Here is a 21,484-nt window from a genome sequence, read left to right as displayed (position 1 = left end):
AGATGAGAAATGCAATATTTCAACATCGGATGGTATTAGACTACTTATTAGCAGAAGAAGGGGGGGTGTGTGGAAAATTTAATGACTCAAACTGCTGTTTGCAAATAGATGACAATGGAAAGGTAGTGAAGCAAATAACAAAAGGAATAAGAAAGTTAGCCCATGTACCGGTCCAAACATGGAAAAGATGGGAATGGGACATGTTTTCATGGTTACCTGGTGGCCTATGGGTCAAACAAATGCTTTTTTTCCTCTTATGTGTTGTAGCAACTCTAATCTTTTTACCATGCATGATCCCTTGCTTCATACAACTCATTCAACATGTGATCAAAAGAATGCAGGTAGTAGCAGTGCCTACTGACCCAGAGATGGCTACAAAAGGGCACAGAGTGATGCCCCTGCAAATAATTGCAAAGCCAAAAAAGACCCAAGAACAAGAAATTAAGTCAATGATAACTAAAGTTTGTAAAGACAATTATTAACAAAAATTAAAAGAGGAGGGATTGAGAGGAATGACAAGTTTGTCTTTACAAACAAGCTGTGGGTCAGTTGATAAGGTGTACTATCAGTGAGAGACGACAGAAACAATGGGATGGATTCCAGTAGAAGATCAAAGAGGCACTAAAAGAACACCATGAATTCTATAAAAGTTAAGAAGGGATTATGCATGGGGGGGGGGGAAAGGTATCACTGCCGGTATCAGGCGTTCCGGGAAGCCTGTACCTCTCAAGTACCTCAGCCTATGGGGAAAGAGAGAAGGGACAAGCGGCCGGGAATTAGGATAAAAAGGAGGCTGCGCCCTCCAAGAATTTGAGAGACCCCAGGGGAATGCCCCATGGCCTCTCCCTTTATTCGAATAAAGAAAAAGGACTCCTCTGTCTCCTTTTTGGACATAAACCTCTGGCGTTTGTGGATTAATTTTCCTGACACTAACAACAAACAATCTATGGCTGCTCGGTTTTGAATCACTGCTTGTCTATGACGTGACATGTCTTGAGATAATTGATACAACACTTTAGAGGTCACATTTGATAGTTTTACAGCCCAACAAGCAAGTTTTTCTACTACTGACATAGCATATGCAGTACTCAACATAGGAACGAGGGCTCCAAAAAATCGTGCGGTATGACTCCATAATGGTACATCATCATCACAATCAGGAGACAAAGTAGATATATCTCTTTTAACTTTATTTGCTTTGAGAGATCTCAAAGTTTCGGCATTAGGTATTAACATTGCCAAAGTACCTAAATAGCATGGACCCCCTTGAGCATATCTCAGAATACCTTGCCATGCACGATCTCCACAAATAAGGTAAACTCTCGGGGGTAAAGCTTTTGCAGAGTCGTCTATGAAAATATGAAGATGAGAATTTTCCCAGCCATAGGATTGATGTCGACACAAAAACATTGCATCTGCTAATTCGGGTTGTTTTGGGGTAAGCCAAAGTATTTTACGACCAGTAAGGTTCCAATGTCCAAATTTCACACATCCAGTCTCATTGGGGTGGAATCGCTTGCTACTAAGTAAATTTATTTCTTGAGGATCCCATGGCAAAGATTTAGTTAAACTTGCTAATAGCATGGCAGTACAATGACTAGTGTTTTTAGCGGTAGAACAATTGTTGGTGGCCCAACCATTAAAATCGCCAAGGTTATACCCAGGAGCTCCAACTAAACAGGTGCGAAAAGGATCAGTAGCTGCTGTCAGGTGCAAACAAAAGGCAGGATTGTTAGTTCGATTGGCCCATGTAACCCAAAAATTAGCTCGAGTTTCTAGTCCTTGATTCGTTACAAACGGCATAAAAACACAAAGATTCATTATCGCCATAATACTCTTCATAATGCTTCATACACAAAATACGATATTTGGAATCAGCTATTTTAGTAAATACAATAAATTTTGCTCTTTTTACTAATTGTGTTAAATCTACATAGGCTTGTGCTAATCTACGCTCTTCTTCACATTCAAATAATTCTTCTGCTTGATCAAAACTTAATTCAGAATTATTTAGCCACTGTCTTAACAAACTCAAATAGCTATATTGAAGCTGTCTTCTACACCTATTACACCCTAAAAAAAGTTCTACACTATCTTCAGAATAAAATGTTTGATAACAATTCCCACAATATACATAAGATGTCAGCCAACCCCTACAACCACAATTTGGCTGAAGAATTTCTCTGCGCCTCCTTTCTAGCAATGCAGCAACTAGCTCTTGACAGTTGATTGTAGATGGTGTGCCCAGATTATCTCTTCCTATGAGTTGTCCTAGGAAGTCAATTATTGGGGCAAGTCGTTGTCTCCACTGCCAGCGACTTCGGGTTTCTGCTTCAATATCCAGGGCTTCACCCACTTAGCAGGCAACCAAAAGGTATTATCACCTGTGGAAACACAAGCATATCCACGACCCCAGGTTAACAACCTGGCTGGCCCTTGCCAGCTGTTTGTTTTTTGATTCCAGATCTGTACAGACACTTCATGCCTAACCAAGGCATCTGAAGGACGAGAAAAATGAAAACTTATTGGAAGCAAATATTGTTGCTGATTTGTATGGTCACTTACAGGATTCTTCCAATTTAATACATAGAGATCTTTATGTAGTGTTTCCAAAGGAGATATGACCTCCCCCTCTTTTTTCAAAACAGACAAAAGATGCTTAAGATCTTGATGCCGACGTTCAATGATGGCTTGGCCTGTGATATTATAGGGAACACCAAAAGTGTGTTTAATTTTCCACTGAGTTAAAAACTTCTGCACACAGGCACTGGTATAGGCAGGGCCATTATCTGTTTTTATTTCTTGAGGGACACCTAGTACTGCAAAGGTTTCCAGCCAGTGTCTTCTGGCACTTTTAGCAGTTGCATTTGATAACGCCGTTGCCCATGTTGCTTTACTATATGTGTCAACTGTTACATGTAAATGTTTCAAACGCCAAAATGGTGCAAAAATGGTAACATCAGTTTGAAAAAGAAGGCGTGGCTGTAATCCCCTAGGATTAGTGCCAGCACTTTGTAAGGGAGGAATCCTAGCACAGTCAGGGCAAGCCGCAACAATCGCTCTGGCATCTGATTTTGAAATTGCAAATTCTTTTTGCAAGCCTTTAGCAGACTGATGAAAAAAGGAATGGGCTCTTGCTGCATTCTGATATTTGTCAGAATCAACTTCTGTTGCAGCAGCTGTTACTGCAGTGTCAATTGTTGCATTTCCTTGCACAAAAATACCAGGCAAGGTAGTATGACTACGAATTGCCATAACAAATAATTTGTGTTTTCTGTTATTAACCAAATTATAAAGATCAGTAACACATGTAGCAAGAACTGGGTTTGAAAAGCTGCCTAACAGTGCATCTTCAAGTCTATTGGTAATTGATGCCACATAAACTGAATCAGTAATCAAATTAACAGGTTCAAAATTAAAATGAGTAAGTGCTAACAAAACAGCTTTTAATTCTAAAATTTGAACAGAATTCTTGTAATCTGTTTCAACATGAACACGCCAATTATCATTTTCTTGTATAGCATAACCATATTTTCCTGTTCTTCCACCAGCATCAGTAAACACATTCACAGCATTACAAATAGGTTTTTGGGTTAAAATTGTTTTTCCTTTCAACACCATGTCTTGGTTCTAGAAGACAGGTGTCTGCTAGGGAGAGCAGGAGCCTCCCTTGGGATGAAAGAATGTAGACCCTCTCCCTCCGAATTATTATAATTTTGAAATCAAGGGGCTTTCAGGCAGAGATCTGGGGATAGGAATAACAGTTCTTTACTAGTATAACCAGGTAAACAAACAAACAATAACTACAGCAATAACAAGAAAACAGAACCAGGGACCCCGGGACAGCTTTCTCGGCTGAGACGGGATGGAGGAGAGGCTTTGTTTTCACAAACCCCTCGGGCAGTCAGTCCCGGTGCTCCTGCAGGGCTCCGAGGAAACAGTCAGCTGGAACAGCAGGGATGAGCTGAGATCCTGGGCTGGTGGATGAGGTGTATCAGCAGCTCTACGGCGATGCCTGGCAGGACAGCGGGTGCGAGGCCACCAACCAAGAGGGGAGAAGGAGAAGAAACAGCTCCGCGACTCAGCGCACGAACGTCTTTCTTTCCCGAAGCCGAGGAAAAAGCCAGCTAAAAACTGTCCCCACCCTCCTTTTTCTGCCCCCCTTCCCCCGCCACCCTGGGCCCGGCTACACTTTGTCCTTTGTGAGCACCTTTAAGTACCGGTAGTTAGATTTCCCAGCACATAATGGGTAAAAATTCCCACCTAACCCTCAACACACCAATTGTGTCGAAAACAAAGGATGTGCGGGAAAATGATTATCAATTTCAATGCCATGAGTAGCAGTAGCAAAAGTTAAAGATGACAACATCCATTCATCTAACAAATCTAGCGAATCATAAGGAACAACGATTTTATCTGGTTCTTGGCCAAACACATGGCGCACTCGGCATCTGCTTTTTAGTATCAATTGTCCAACGCCATCAATTCTTTGAAGGATTGTAGTCCGTGGTTTAAATGTGGTAAAAACCCACTCCAAAAGAAAAAATTGTTTTTGTTCATTCATTTGTCCAATAATAGCTGCTATTTCAACGGCCTGGTTTCTAACATATATGCACAATGGAAGCAGAGGTTGAAATCTATATGCTTGTGTGTTTGCTATTTTCTCTTCAATGGTTTGTAAGGCTGTCAATTCTGGTTCTTGCAATGTCCGCGGATCAGTTGGATGCTTGGAGCCTTGCAAAAACTGAAACAATGGTTTTAAATCTTCATTTGTGACACCTGCCCAGTTCCTTAGCCATTGGATATCTCCCACGAGTTTCTGAACATCATGTACTGTATTAATTTGATAGTGCAAAGCAAGCTTGTTGGGCCTAATTCTCGTTTTGCTTACTTGCATCCCTAAATAAGACCAAGGTTCTGTTCTCTGAATCTTTTCTTCAGCTATGGACAAACCCCACTCATTCAAGTCTCGAACCAGTTCAGTTTCTTCTTGAACAGACAAAGGTTGTTCAGAGGCTATGAGAATGTCATCCATGTAATGATAAACTAGTTTTTCAGGATGATCCGTTCTCCACCTGGCCAATGCCTGGTCTACAAACCATTGACATATCGTAGGACTGTTTCTCATTCCTTGTGGTAACACTGTCCATTCATAGTGATGCATTGGTTCTTTATTGTTTTCTACTGGTACACTGAATGCAAAGCGTTTACAATCATCTTCATGCAGGGGAATGCTAAAAAAGCAATCTTTTAAATCTATTACTAAAAGTGTCCATCCCCTAGGAAGAGCTGCAGGAGAAGGCAATCCAGGTTGCAAAGCTCCTAGTGGATGCATCTGAGCATTCACTGCTCACAAATCATGTAACAGTCTCCATTTTCCTGATTTTTTCTGTATCACAAAGATAGGAGTATTCCAGGGACTAGTAGAAGGACGAATATGATGGAGGCGGAGTTGCTCATCTACTAATTCTTTCAAATGACCCACCTTTTCAATGGGAAGCGGCCACTGTGCAACCCATACTGGGTCATCTGTTTTCCATGTCAGTTTTATGGTGGGGGGTTTGTTTTGCTCAGTGGCTGCACTCAAAAAACCTGAGTTGTAAGGGTTAATTTCCATTGTGCTAAAGCATCATGTCCTAGTATCCACAAAGGTGTTTGCATCACATAAGGTTTCACAAAAGCAATATTTTTCTCTGCATCTTCTATTCGAATAATTTTAGTACTTTCCATTGTGGGGGCAGTTCCTACTACTCCCGAGATCTTTACAGATGCAGCTTTCAACAGCCAGCTATTAAGCCAATGTTGTTGAGGCACAATGGTTACATCTGAACCTGTGTCCATCATCATTTCTGTTGAAACTTGTTTATCTTCAGGATGAGTGAGGGTAACCAGCCGAGTTGGTCAATTCTGTCCAACAGCTTCTGCAAACATGACGGCCATTCCTGTACTTCCAAAAGCTCCCTTTTCTCTAATTTTGTCTTGATTTGTTCTTGGAACTTGTGCTTTAAAGGGTATTAATTGTGCAATTTTGCTGCCTTTTGGTGTTGTTACAGGGGGGCTAAATGTTGACACCATTATCATGATGACTCCTGTGTAGTCACTATCTATAAGTCCTGGTAACACAAAAAGGCCAACTCGAGATGCTGATTATCTTCCAATTAATAAAGCAGAGAGACCATAGCCTAAAGGTCCTTCTTCTGTTGAAGGGATCACATGAACTTTTGTATCTAAGATTGTGATGGTGTCTGCCACTGCCAAATGGACTCCGGCGCTGCCTCTTGTTGCTGATGTGATGCGGGAGAGGCAGCCATCACTGTCGGGAGGTTTTGGATCGCCGTGCCCCCCACGCGGCTCTTCTCGTTTCCCGGAATGGGTTGCAGCGGTGTTCCATCTTTCTTAAATTTTGATCGGCATTCAGTCGCTTTGTGCCCAAATTTATTACATCGATGACAAGTACCTATAAAAGCAGCACTTGGTAGGGTAACAGCATTAGGTTTTCCTTTGTTTGGACAATTTTTTTGAATGTGACCAGGTTGGCCGCAATTAAAACAATTGGGATTGGGACTTTTATCTCCTTTTCCTTGCGAGGGAAATTTCTGCAAAGCCACAGCCAATGCAGAGGCATGGATCATGGCCTTTTCCTTCTCTTCTAAAGGTGCGCGTGAACATTGCTTGATAATCTGCATTAACGTCACTCCAGCTGGCAAGGCAGCAATTAATCTCTTACAACTACGATTTGCATTTTGTACAGCAATCTCCTTTACTAGGGTATCTTTCATGTCATGTGGCACATCTGGTGCTATTTCTACCCCTTCCTTAATTCTGTCGACAAAGCTGAGAAAAGGCTCAACAGGGCTTTGCATGATTTGTAAGTACGGTTGACAAGGTTTCCCCACTTGCAGCATTGCTGAAAAGGCTTCTAAGGCAGCAGCCTTAGATTGTGCTAATACACGAGTATTCAGTGCAGCTTGTCGCCGTGGATCACTATAAACACCCGTGCCCATTAACTGTTCCAGGGAAGCTGCACGCAGTGGATCTCCAACTGGCAAATCTAAATTCTCAACTTGTTTTGCTTCCAAGCGCTCTTGCCATTTTGCTTGAAATAACATGTAGCTAGTTGGCCCAAGCAACATTTCAAAAAGACCTTTTATATGTGTTGGTACCAGTTGTTGATATTTTATTATTGCTTCTACCTGCCTCCTAACCAGGCGATTATCAATTCCATAATCCATCACTGCTTTCTGCAAGCGAGATACTAAATTCCAATTTAACGGTTCCCAGTCTCCCTCTGCTGGTGTAGTAATAACTGGCGCAGAAAGGAATTGAAAATCACCGGTTAATTCTGCATTAGTCACAACCCCTTTCCATCTTTTTGCCATATCAAATTTTGGATCTATTGGTAGATCTAGGGGGTTGTCTTGATCTTTTGCCCCACTTATCCACTGCGATAATTTTTCTCCTATCGATCGTGAGTCTTGTTTTGCTTGAACATGGGGAGAATATCGTTGCTGTCATTCTCTTATTTCTCTCTTTTCCTCCGGCGTTATTCGAGCCACAATTCCATACTTAGAACAAAGGTAATTATCAGCCTCCTCTACAGACCATTCCCCATCCTTCACATAATTCAAAAGGACCTTGTGTTTGCTTAATGACAAAGACTGTGATGGCCCCGAAGACGGCTGTTTAGGTGTTAAAGGGGAAGGTCCTGGCACACTATCATTTAGATCTCCTAATTGATTTTCAATGTTCTTAAGTCCACTCACAATTGCATCGTGTGCCTTTTTATATGCTTGTTTTACAGTAGTAGACTTTGCATCTCGATCTAAACGTTGCATTTCTTGTAAAAGCAGCGTCATAACTCCTGCTTGCTGTGATAATAGAGTTTTTAATGCCTCCGATTCAGTGTTGGAATCAGGAGGGAGGGGAACCGAGACTGGATCTACTTCCATAGGCAGCGGTGGAGCAGAGGGCGGCATTGAGGGGTTTACAGGGGACGATGTCTGCGGGACTTGGGAATTGCCGTCCCATGGTAGAATCAAATCGGCATAGGGTCCCTTACGCGCTGGAGCAGCAACCATATGAGAGGTAGGGATATTTTCGTTACTCCGATCACAGTCATTTTCACTCCCTGGCTGCTTGTTACTCGCCCTTTCAGCTGCTTTTTCTTCTGCCGCAGCGTAAACCCCCTTCACAGCTGCCTCGATCTCAGCTTCTGCACCCATCTGCTCTATCATTAATCTAACTTGACGATATGTTTGCGCTAGAGCTTTAGCTTCTTTTGAGCCAGACTGTACAGCTTGCCATAAATCTTCTCCCACCCTTTTCCAGGTGGCATTAGTAAAAACATCGGCAGTCTCGGTGATTAATCTCCGCCGCTTTGCCCAACATAGTAAATCTGTCAGAAGCGTACGATCTAAAGGAGTCCCCGCTTTCTGACTCATCCGGAGCAAGGCTTCTATCATAGCCTTCTCCACGGCTGATACAGCATTGCCCATCCCACCGATTTCCAGCTTGTAGGCTGCCGACTCACCGGTCGATCCGTGGCCACACGCGTCTCTCTCGGATGCCCGGTTGCAACCGCTGTGGGATTCTTCTTCTTTTCAGCCTTAGATTATGCCAGACTGCTCACACCCGGGACCAAAGCTCATCACGTCGGGGTCACCAAGATGTTGAAGTCCAATCTTAAGGCAGGAATCAGACAGCACACCAATGTGATGTGGAACTGAGACCTTTATTTCTTGCTCTTGCATTACTTATATAGTTTAAGCCAAGCATCTAAAAATAGCATACAAACTTATAGCTCTGATTTATAATATTGTTTGCATTCTTTTCTATACACGCTACTATCCTTATCTTAAAGTAGCCACCAGATGTTTGCAGACCTTTGTTTGATCCTTGTTCTTGCTCAACAAGCAGGAAAATTTTACGGCCTTGTTTTCTTTGGCAGTCTACTGTTAGGTCAGCATGCTCTGTAGTTCAGATGTGGGTCAAGGCATATACTCTTTTGATCCACATCCTTTATTTGGCACTACATTAAGACAACATCCTTTTATAAAGAGGCTGCAAGCCAAGCACACCTGCAAAAGCCCCAACATGTACAGTTAATGTTCTTATCCCATTTGTAAACCTTGTTTGTTGTACCCCTTGTTTACTCTGATGGTTATTAGTAATGTTAATTACTTACCAGTTTCTGAAGTGTTTTAAAAGTTCTTATGAGACATTCCTCTATCCCTTTCCCCTTACTTCCTTGCTACTATGTAACAAAGCTGCTCCCATGGGGGCTGGGCCACACTAACAAAAGCAACCCATTAAAAAGCTGTGCCACCTAACAAAGCAACTCCCAGGGAACTGTGCAAACGAATAATATGCAAACTAAGGCATGCAAGACACCAAAACAACGAGCTAACAGAGGAATAAAAGGACAAGGAAACATATTCTAGCAAGCTATGATGAAAGATCATCTCCCTGCATCACCTAAGCCTGCTTAGAAACCATCTTCCTGCATCACCATGACCTAGAGGACTGGAAAGGACTGACTACCCTAGACAACGAGCCAGAACAATAGGCCTTCTGGCTACTCTCACGAGGATGAAAGCCCCAGCTCTGCAGTGTGTGCTGCAAAGCTGAATTGTGCCTCCTCCTTGGAGCTGCCAGTGTGGGAACGGCCGTGGTGCAAGCAACTCCTCAGGCCCCCCACCCCAAGAGCTGAATCCTAATAAAGGCATAAAACAGGAGTCTTGTCTCCTGGCCAATTTCTTTCATTAAGATGAATGCTATATGTATAATGTTAAAATGGCTTTGCTGTAATAGTCAATATATGTATGTTTGAACTGTCTGCTTAGTTAGGATAACATTCAGGGAACAGATGATGGGGATCCTGCTGATTATCAATACTTACCATCTGTGGAAAGAAAGAGCCAAGGCCCAAATTAAAAGGTGATAAGAAGAGAATTAAAGCCACAAGCCAAGAAACACGCATGCTCTAAAAAGGTGGATCCAAGGAGTGGCCATACTAAAAAGTTCCTGGAAAATGTAAACTAGTTAATAGAAAAGTTAGAATATGCATAAAGTCTATGAATATGCATCATGGTGATACAATAGAAATGGTATATAAAGGGTGTTTCCAAAACACCAGGTGTGCTCTTGGCAGAGAGCCAAACACCACACCCAGCTGTTTTAACCCTTTGCTTTATTGTCTTTGTCTCCTACTGTCTTTTTTTATTAAACCTTTTAAAAATTACCATAACAGTGAACGTTGTTTTTCACAGATGGATATTATGCTATGAAGGAAGGGAGTCAGATTCACTCAGAGACAAGTCCACATCTTCCACATTTTCAAAGGTATATATCAATCCCTTATCTACTGCTACATCAAGATGTGCAGAAACTACTCCAGTGCTGCAACAATCTACCATCACAGAGGTATCAAACCCATTCTTGGGTTTTCAACAGCTTTCCACAAAAAGCATAATGAAATGCAAAATCTTAGACTTGAACTTTAAGGCATCCTGCAGCATATATACACTTACCTAGAAAACTACATTGATAAAGGATGAAGATCAGGATCAATAGTCGTATTCTTAAGTTACACTGGAATTACCCTCAAAAATTAATTTCATCAGGAGAAAACTTTTGCTAATATTACTAGGTCCCCTGCCCCTCTGCTACCACTGTCCACCCCACAGCAGCCAGGGAGGCAGGGGAGGTAGATTAGCTTGCCAAAGGAGACCCTAAAAACGAGGCTCTTTCCCTTTGCTGAGATGGCAGTCGCAGCTTTATTTCTTGGGATCTTTCGGGGTGAAGTTGCAGGAGGGAAAGAGGAAGAGGTATCGATAAGCAGACCTTTTTGAGGACAGGGGAAAGGGGTGTGGGGGAATTTACACAACCAATAAGGGGAACTGGGGAGAACAAGATAAGGGAAAGAACTTACAAGTCTACATTTTTGGGGGTACATTTTTTGGGTCATACCATTTTTCCTAACTGCATTACAACAAACTTTCTCTTGAACTCCATATACATCATATAATCAAAGAATATCCTGAGTTGGAAGGGAAGAGACACCAAGAATCATACCATGTGCCTGAGAGCGTTGTCCAAACACATCTTGAACTCTGGCAGGCTTGGTGCTATGACCACTTCCCTGGGGAGCCCAACCACCCACCCTCTGAGTGAAGAACCTTTTCCAAATATCCAACCTAAACCTCCCCTGATGCAGCTTCATGCCATTCCCTTGGGTCCTGTCACTGGTCACTAGAGAGAAGAGATCAGTGTCTGCCCCTCCTCTTCCCCTCATGAGGAAGCTGTAGACTACAATGAGGTCTACCCTCAGTCTCCTCCAGGCTGAACAAGCCAAGTGACCTCAGCCACTCCTTCTATGTCTTCCCCTCTAGACCCTTTACCATCTTTGTTGCCATCCTTTGGGCTATCTCAGCTTTATATCTTTCTTATATTGTAGTGCCCAAAACTGCACACAGGATTCAAGGTGAGGCTACACCAGTGCAGAGCAGAACGGAATAATCCCCTCCCTTGCCTGGCTGGCAATGCTGTGCCTGATGCATCTCAGGACACAGCTGTCCCTCCTGGCTGCCAGGGCAGTGCTCACATCCAACTTTCCATCAACCAGGATCCCCAGGTCCCTTTCCACAGTGCTGCTTTCCAGCATCTCATTCCCCAGTCTGTACATGTAGGGTTGCTCCATCCCAGGTGCAGAATGTGGTGCTTCTTTGTTAAACTCCGTACAGTTGGTGATTGCCCAGCCCTCTCATTTAATGAGTTCTACCAGCAACAATGGGCTGCTCTTAAATTTTACCTTTATATATTCTGTATGCTGATCTTGTCATCTGTCTCTAAAGTAGCACATACTGAAAAATCCTTACTAAGGACAATCCTACTATGCACATTATTCCTTTTGAGACTGGGCTGGTTAAGAAAGTCCTAGATTACTGATTGCCTTACTTTAAGTGCTGCTGGATATAAAGAGTGATATAAATATATATAAAAGAGAGAGAGCAACTTTTTACATAGGCAGATAGTGAAAAGACAAGGGGGAATGGTTTTAAACTAAAAGAAGAAAGATTTAGATTAGACATTAAGAAGAAATTAATTACTCAGAGGGTAGTGTGCCACTGGAACAGGTTGGCCAGAGAAGATGTGGAAGCCCCCATCCCTGGAAGGGTTCAAGGCCAGGTTGGACAGGGCTTGGAGCAACCTGGCATAGTGGAGGGTATCCCTGGCCGTGGTGGGGGGGGTTGGAACTAGATGATCTTTAAGGTCCCTTCTAACGCAAGTCGTTCTATAACATTTTCATTTAAGATGCTAGTATTTACTCTACTCATCTTGTTTGTATATAGAAGTAGTAATTAACCTCAGGCAGGCCTGAGTCAATAGTCAGATGTTTTGTTCAAGTTCCCCCTTGATAGCAGCATGCTCTAAAACAAGTACCCCATGACACAATGGGAGTGGGGAGGGCTATTTGAATGAAGACAAAACCAAAACTACACCCTGCCTTCCCAGTCACTGATTTACTCATGTCTTATAGCCAAGAGGATCTGATCGTTGTTACAATACAGAAGGTCCCTGTGCTAGACATATAGTTGTCTAGATTTTTTATATGTTATTGACCAATTGTAAACATTGGAAGCAAACATAAAACAATCAAATCTACACAGGTAAATTTTGTACAGGGAACTACTACTGTTAGTTTCATACTTTCATTTTAGAGACTCCTGTATCAAGAAGTTAAATAAGTTTAAGAAAAGACCTTTAAACAGTTTGCATTATCACCCCATAAAAGCTAGATAAAATTAGACTAAGACCATTGCAAGATTTGGTTCAAGGTCTTGAATACTTTTAATTTAGTTTTAGCTTATTCCAATTTTCACTTAATTATTGACAAACACAACTAATGAGAATGACACCATAAGGCCCCACTGAGAAGTGAGAACAATATAACACCATACATCTACTAAATAAGTGAGCAGCAGAGGAGGATGGCACCATAAATTTACCAAACAAGGAGATAATGCAGGAACAAACTATTGATAGCAGGAACAAACTATTGATAAGACCAAATAAGTCCTTAGCTTGAACTTTTGTGCTAACTTTAGTCAGACAACCAGCATAGCAAAATTCACATATATTGAAGCCCCTTACTTACATAAGCTACTTCCCTATAGAGCATGTGTGATTAAATAAATGGTACTGTGTCTTTAAGTGAAAGTGAAAAGTATTTAGCCAATGAATGTAGTTTTAGATTGTTGCATACACTGGTGGTTATGATCTTTCAATGTTTGAAGTTTACGGAAGTGGGTAACTAGCATACTGAAGGTGTGCCAGCTTTGTGGATTCATCACCCAGCACCCATCTCTGAGCATACATGAATGAAACAAATACCTTGACTGTGTATGGATTGGCTTCTTGCACACTGGGTAGAATCTATATTTAGGACAACATCCTCATTTGGTCAGATTTAGCTACCTAGCCTCAGCTGTTTCAAACAAAAATATAGGCAATGTAACATTTCTCAGTAGTAGAGCAGTTACCAGTATCACCCCATGAATGTTAATTTCAGTTCAGGTAAACCTCCTATGTCTACATTTATCGGTCCCCAAGCAGCATAAAACATCTAAACTGAACTGACCTTAACTTATCCAAAGATCATTTTCATTCAAAAAAATTTTAAATCCTCCTTATTCAAGAGACTCCAGAACTTACATGTGTGAACCAAAGAGTACCCTACTGAGTCAGACAAAACACAAGCTGAAGATGACATTTTCATCTTTCATTAAAAATTGGAATGCAACATATATATTTTAATTACTTTATTAACATAGTCAAGCAGTGATTGGCATCCACATCTATTGTCACATCATACAAATGTAGATACAAAATTACTACAGTACAATATATATTATCTGCATGATTCAAAATATTTGGTGGCCCCAAAAACTCTAAAATTCATCAGTTTATAAAAAATTAAAACAATATTGTATTTAAAATGAAGTTCTGTTAGCAAATAGGCAGACTTCAAGAAATATCACTCAGTACAGTTTGAAAGGTTGCAGGAGGATATGTTTGAAGGATACATTTCAACACTGTGGCAGACACAAACATCAGTTTTAAAGCTTTCAAGCAAAACTCATACAACCTAAGTTGTTAGCAGAAAGATCAGTCATCTTTAATTTTAAATTATTTTCTATACTGCATCCAATTCAAAATTTTAGAAGTGCTCAGTATTAGTAAGTCAGCCATACATAGATACCTATTCCCATGAAAAAAGAATCACACTCAAGATTTCAACAGCCAAAGAAACCTGCTTATATACATCTTTTTTTTTTTTTTATCTAATTGCTTTCCCACAAAGATCGCCTAGGTCTTCTCAGTTTTGTTGTTCACCCAAAGTAAAGAATTAGACACCTTAGGTGAAAGTAGCACAATAGAACCAGCTTATAGAAAAGTGATATACTATAAGCACTGAATTCTTTGAGGTGCGGACTTGACTTACTTAAAAAGTATAGTCTAATACCAGACAGGGATCCACCTTTTATAGAATCATTTTAACTGCCCTCGAATACATTCAAGTAAGTATCCTTATTATTTTAGGAGAATAACTCTACAAGGCAAGCAAAAAGAGTACTCAGAGTTTTCCATTTAAACTAATTATCCAAAACTGTCTTGCTCCAACCATTACATGCAAAGAATGAGCATCAGTGTCAGACAAAAAAAAGTAGACTGATGGTGCAAGTCATTCTAGTGAATGCATAGGTTAGTGAAATACACAGCTACTGATCAAGCTTTACTTAAGATCAGGTTACTGGAAATATGTAATATATCACAAATATGTATGCAAACCACATCAGCATCTACCTGAAGTAACTGCAGGATGTTTTGCAATTTACAGCAGTCATTTCACTGTAGAGCTTAACCTTCATCTAAGATAAAAAGTTACTCTTTAGACCCTATGTGGAAGCTTTATGCATTTCTGCTCATAAAAGAGAGAGCATCAGAGCAATTTGTGTTAATTTGCAACTTCTTTCCTTGACAAAATCTGAAAGAAAAGATTTCTAACACAATGTTACATTTAAAGCATTATTCAAGAAATATTTCAGTTGTTTCAATATGGATGCATTCTCCTCAAGGGAAGAATATTTTTGCACTTTTATCTGTTAATACATTCAATATGAATAAAATAAGTGAAGCAAAAGTCATTATTGTCCAACAGTAGAAGGTTAATTTAGAGTAAGTTTAAGACAGAGGAGCTCCGTAATATGAAATACATAAACTGATATAATTGACACATTTTTATAAGCATGTGTTCTGAACAAAAAGGGTACAAGAGTATTCACCTGAGATAAAGCTAGTATTTGAATATTTCTAAGTAGCAATGAGTTTCATTTGAGTAAAACTACTTGAAGCTTTAAAATATATATTTTATTATTATACAATATATGCAGTATAAGTAATTAAAATTGATGCTTACATAAAAGTCCTAAAAAAAACCCCACCAAATCCACAGTGTATCATTAATTCTAGTTATAAAACTTATGCTGCCGCATAACTTTTAAAAATTATAATTATAAATTTTAAACTCATTCTTCCAAAACTGATCTTTTGAGTACAAGCTTTAAGGAGCAATAAACAAAAGCATAAGAATTATCTCATTACAATTTAAATATATACATATTCACCAATTTAGAAAATAATTAAGCTTTGGAAAAAAATTGTAAAATTGATTATATTTTCTTGCCCTGCTTAGAATAATAAACTATTCTAATCAGTTTTTCCTAAATGAAAAGAGTTGTTTCCTGAATGTATAAAGAAAAAAAATTAGTACTGAACATATAATTTCACAGCAATTTAGAACTGCCAAAAAGATGCATTTTATAAGGATTTTAAATACCCTTTCTGTTATCAACTTAGGTTGATTAGCAGTTTTTCTTCACTCTGAATTCTTCAAAAAGGTAAACTTAAAACAGGAAAAAGACATATAAAAAACAGTAAACACTGACCTCCTGAGGCTCCTACAAAACTATTCAAGTAGAAAAGCTACACCATTACTTAGCAGCAGCTATTTTTGTAGCTTAGCAGACTAACAGCACTTTACTCAGTGTGCAAGGAACAAATGAAGCCGTACTTGTAGCATGCCAAGAGGCAGAAACACTGGAATGTAACAAACTCATAATTCTACCAATATAAACATTCAGTCAACATTCAAGAACTGTCAAGTCTACACTACAAGAATTGAAATGATTTTTATTTATCCCATGATGCAATAATTTAATTATAACTGTTAATGCTGACTCAGAACTTTTCTTGCCTCAGATTAGACCCTAAATGGCTTCTGCAAATCTCTGCACTACATTATGCATTAGGAATATAGTTTATTTGCTTTAAAATATACCACAAGGGAACTTACTGATACAACAGACTATTTTGTCGGTACTGTTTATTTCTGCCTTAATTATTTTTATTTGCTGTTATACCAGATCAGTACATATCTGTACGAATATCTATTAAAATACTATGTACAAAAGCAATATTCTAAGGTAATGTGAAGTGAAGTGGGTTTATTTGGTTAAAGGGGCTTTCTGAAATTTAAACAGTTTAGTTAAACCCAGATTATAGCTGTAATGCTACAGTATTATTTATGTAGATTTTCTATTGTACAATTTATTTTAAGATAATTTATATGAAACTCTTCCCTAATGTTCAAATGAACTCAAAACTATAGCAAATTTGTGTCTAAAATAATAGCCTACTGGTTTTTTTTCTTCTTCCAAAATTGATTTAAAAGTGTTTTTAGTGACTAAAACTCTTACAAATTTTCTTCAGTGCTATTAGTTAAAAAAGAATTTTGTATTTGCTACCAAAGCAATGTAATTTGAAAGGAAGTTATCACATGCAAATTTGACCAAATTGAATAAATACTATGTAATAGCATTAGTAAATGTACTTCATACAATACATGTTCAAACTATTCTTCAGGCATAATCCATTCATATTTGCAAAGCCACAAAAACCAAAAAAGGATGGGGTGAAGTGTGGGATACATTTAAAATGTGCATGCAAACACCATCCCCCCCACCCCAACTCTTAAAAGAGCATAACAGCATTTATAAGTCCACAGTCATACAGCTCAAATTTCAGTGCAATGGCTAAATCATTTAACACTCAAATAACAGAACCATGCAAAGAGCAGCAAGTTCTTAAAAAATACCACACAACTGCAAACAAACAAAACAACCTCCCCCTCACAAACAAACCACAAAATACCAAAATAAACCAAATCCCAAACTGTTATCCAATATCCAATTTTGCAATGCAAAGGTGAGAAAAGAAATCTATAAAAAGGTTGTTATGGCTTAGTTTTGTTTTTCAGGTTAATTATGTAGCACTTGAAAAATGGAAAGGTGCGGTTTCACCTCTGACCAGCACAGTTAAGTCTCTCCATTTTCCTTTAACATCATGGGATACTCTTTAGGCAATCTAAATAGAGACTTGCCATTTTCAGACAAACACAAGATCAAGTTTACCAGTTAGGATTTCACATTCACAGTACATAAGAAAATACACATTGAAAGAAAAGCAAAGGATTACCTTAACTAAGATTTATTCACAGGAATACATGTAAGTAGAGAAAAGAAAAAAAAAATCAACAGAAAAGCTAAACAAATGAAATTAAGAGGATCCAAACCAACTTTCACTCTTTAGCTTTAAACTTGCACCCTTGTGCATTTAATTATATCACAAAGGGCCACCAACATGTGCCAATACATTATAGATACCCTGCATTACAGCCACTAACTTAAACACCTCTAAGATCATGCTGTGAACAAAAATTAATCATAAAAGGTAATACATTGAGTGGGAATAAACACAAATATAGCAATTGTCATCAACTTCTACAATTGTCTTTATGTGTGAATTAACATTTATGTAGCCTTTAACGGGTCTTACCATGTAACTCATTTTTAGAGATTCTGCTAAAAATCACTAGCATATAACCATGCAGAAAGCACATCACACTGACAGCACAGAGGCAAATATTTTGCACAGTTATATCAGCTTTCCACATTGTGTAGGTTGCACACAATATGATATGAATCTTAATCTTAACAGATCCTAAAAAGGTATTTCAAGGCCTAATTGTTAACTACAGTACTTTATAACTATATTCTTAATAAAAATAAGATCCACAGAATCTCAGAAAAATAATTTTAACTGCAGGGCTATATTGAATTGGTAAACTGCAACATAAGACTGGAGCCACATAGGTAAATGTATACCAATTTCACTCTATGTGATGCAAGCATGCTACTTTCCCACTAATTTAAATTACCTCTGATCACTATGAGCCAGAATGCATGCCTGAACCTTAAACTGTATGTTAAGAATAATGTCTTACTCTAGAAATTAAACCTAATTAATTACAATAACCCAAATGATGTGACTTTAATTTTTTTAAATGCAAAAATTAAGATGTAAATCTTTGTTTTGTCCCTCCCCTTACCCCAAAAATGAAAGGAGTGACTCATTTGCAGCTTGCAGGTTATTTCATTTTGTCCAGCTTAACCTTTATTAATTTTTGATGGGGTTTCTATATTGTACAATGCAATTCCTGCTCCTAATACTGACACAAGCTGCATTTTAACTGTACTAATTTAATTTGACTTATTCATTAACATGCAAATTATCTAGGAGTCCAATTAAGCAGGACGAAATAATGTAGAAAATCCTTACTTTAAAAAAAAAAACCAAAAAAGAAAGCCTTTTACTGTTTGTGACCTCCATTTGTAGGTTTTCTTTATTGTGCGTAAAATGGTTTTCCTCTTTATGTATCCCTATGGTTCAATTATATGGTTCTTATTTTGGTACAATTCCCCACAATAATCCAGAATGTGCTGTTTTGTTAATAGATTTTTTTTTCTTCTTCACATCCAGTGCAGAGTTGTAATAGGAGACTATTTCCACCAACAAAGGCTCAAGATGTTAAAACATTTCCCAACATCAACTTAATACAGTGACAGCAACACCTCCCTCCCACCCCTCCCAGTAGGGTTGGGACTGTACTGTATTCCCTACTGGTTTACCCTTCCCCCCAGTAAAGGGTAACATTTTCCCTGGGTGCAGAGTCTCCCTCATAGTCTCCCAGACTGAAGGACCTGTAAAAGGAAAAGATAGAGGTACAGTTAAATCTTATCTTGAACCTTAACTGACAGATCAGTGCATAAACAAAGAGCTTTTTGCCTTTTTTAAGTGGTAGGTGCCAACCTTTAATGTAAAAACAAATTTGAGCCTAGATTTTCCCTTTTAAGAAAAGAGCCCATTTGTACCAAATAAATTCATGAAACACCACATACTTTAAAGCTAGACTGACAATTCCACTATTGTGGCTTAGATTTAAGATAAAAGCAGTCCTACATATTCTAACAAGCTTGTGCCATTTTAGTACAAGATTATGAGGTAGTTTGAGAAAGAATATTAAACATACTTTCTACTAACCTAACAATTTCACTTTTAGGTGGATTAAACAAGATGTTTTGTACCGAGGGGACACTATGGCTGAGACTAATTGCCAATTTTACCACTTTGGAATCCTCTCCATTAGGATGAAAAAACCCACTTATTTCAGAACTAAAATTTCCTAATTTATAAATATGTAAATGATTTATTTTTTAATCCATTGTTCAGATAAAAATGTAATTCAATTTCTTATGTCACTGACTGACAAATCTTAGGCTGATGTTTAAATAGTTGTCCATTCAACAATAAAACAGAATTACATGAGTCACTCACATAATTTCAGCACAAAAATTCTAGAGCAAGTATCAAATTTACATAAAGAGTGAATGAATAAACTTAATTTGCCCTCTTTTTCTAGGTAGTATAATAATCTCTTCACAGTATCACACTACATGTGGAAAGCTTGATTTATACATTGTGAACAAACAGCATACAAAAGCAACATAGTATAAGAATAAAAGTATTCTAGAGTGCACAGTCACTGTTCTTTTCTGAAGTTGGATCATCCTCCAGACAGAACTATAACAATTGTGAATTAGTGCATAAAGTGGAACATGGAAATATTAAACATATCAGCATGCACAAAACATCAAAGTCTACAGACAGGAAAGTTACAGATTACATGCAACTCCAGGCCTGCTGACACCTGACAGGGTGCAGTTTTCTCAGAAGGGAAATGTCACAGTACAGCTGGTCTGTAGCTGAACAGGTAAATCTGACCATAATAAGAAAGCAAATTTGGCTCTCCTAGTTTGATAAACAAGTCCCTGAGTGAGTGATGATAGGATGGATTTGAACATGTACAAGGGACCACAGCCAATCCCATTTGATCCTAAGTGCAGATATCTCACTGGTCAAGGAGCTGGGCGGTGTTAAAACCCAGACCAATCAACTGTCTAAGCCCAGGGAATTCAAACCCGCTATATAAGAAAGTTCTGAACCATAAAACAGGCTGTCTCATGATCATCGGACTTGAGTTGTGAATCTGTCTCCAACACATGACTACACGTAACACGTGGTGCCTCGTGTGAGGACAAAGCCATCCCACGAGAAGAGCGGGGGAAGACAGAGGACAGTATGCTGAGCCTGTCCAAACCAGCGAAAAGCTGGATAAAATCAGAGCGTGTGAGAAGAGCTGCCAAAATATACGAGTAGAGAAAAAAATCCGGATTCCCCTTTGAAAATACCCCCTGTAAATAGAAAACGACACCGAAGAGATGGGAGGATAGTTTTCCCTGAAAGAAAACCCAATTATGAAGGTATGGACTCTTTTTATATTTAAACTGGGAGTAAAGCGTAAGCATCAGGTTTTAGAAGCCTCTATAGACATTATAAAACCATGGAGGCTTGTTTTCGGACTGTCTAGGATAGTTGGAAGCTTAGTAGGATGCAGGAAAGGCAGTGGGAATGCCGCGGACACCGCCCGCCAAGGATGCGGAGTTGGGCAGCGCAGTGGGCGAAAAACCAAGGCGGGAAGCGGCCGTTATCTGCCAGAGCTCCCCCACCTCCAGCGCTGGCAGCGTTTGCATTGTGCGAGTTCAGGGCTGCCAGCACAGGAGCGGGAATCACCCCCGACATAGCGCGCGGGACCTCTCCCAGCGACCCTGCAAGGACCATGTAAACTTTCTTCTATGCTCCACTTCTCCACAACATACCTTGCCATGGAAATGCTCAACCTGCCCCTGCCTACAGCTAATTGGAGAAACAACGGACTAATGCCGTCAGCCCAGCCAGAGCTCGACACGCCCACCCGCAGCTATGCCGCGCCTCCCGGGAAACCCGGAAGAGCACCAAATCACAGAAGCCAAGCGACTCCCGAACCCAAAAGCATCGGCGGGAAGCCACCGAGCCCTACAGCCATCCCAGCGCTGCGCCCCGCACGCAACCCGCGGCTCCCCGTCACCAACAACCCCGGCGCCGGCGCCCCCAGCAGCGACCCTACAGCTCCGGAGCCCAACACAGC

The 21,484-nt window shown here is 39.6% G+C and overlaps 2 protein-coding genes across 3 annotated transcripts in view; one reads left to right on the top strand and one right to left on the bottom strand.

The window, feature by feature from the left end:
- LOC131591643 (keratinocyte proline-rich protein-like) overlaps positions 1-21,484 on the top strand; it is a 223,730-nt gene that overhangs the window by 129,181 nt on the left and 73,065 nt on the right. The gene's annotated exons all lie outside the window — the stretch shown is intronic.
- LOC131591632 (transportin-1-like) overlaps positions 14,891-21,484 on the bottom strand; it is a 171,627-nt gene continuing 165,033 nt past the window's right edge. For both annotated transcript variants that reach the window (XM_058862531.1, XM_058862532.1), the window contains one exon: positions 14,891-19,160. The gene's annotated coding sequence lies outside the window, so the exon portion shown is untranslated. The remainder of the gene's footprint in view (positions 19,161-21,484) is intronic.

The sequence above is a fragment of the Poecile atricapillus genome, chromosome W (assembly GCF_030490865.1).
Source record: "Poecile atricapillus isolate bPoeAtr1 chromosome W, bPoeAtr1.hap1, whole genome shotgun sequence".
NCBI classification, from domain to species: Eukaryota; Metazoa; Chordata; class Aves; order Passeriformes; family Paridae; genus Poecile; species Poecile atricapillus.
Note: the sequence above shows the minus strand (reverse complement) of the source record. Positions and strands in the feature narration are given on the sequence as shown.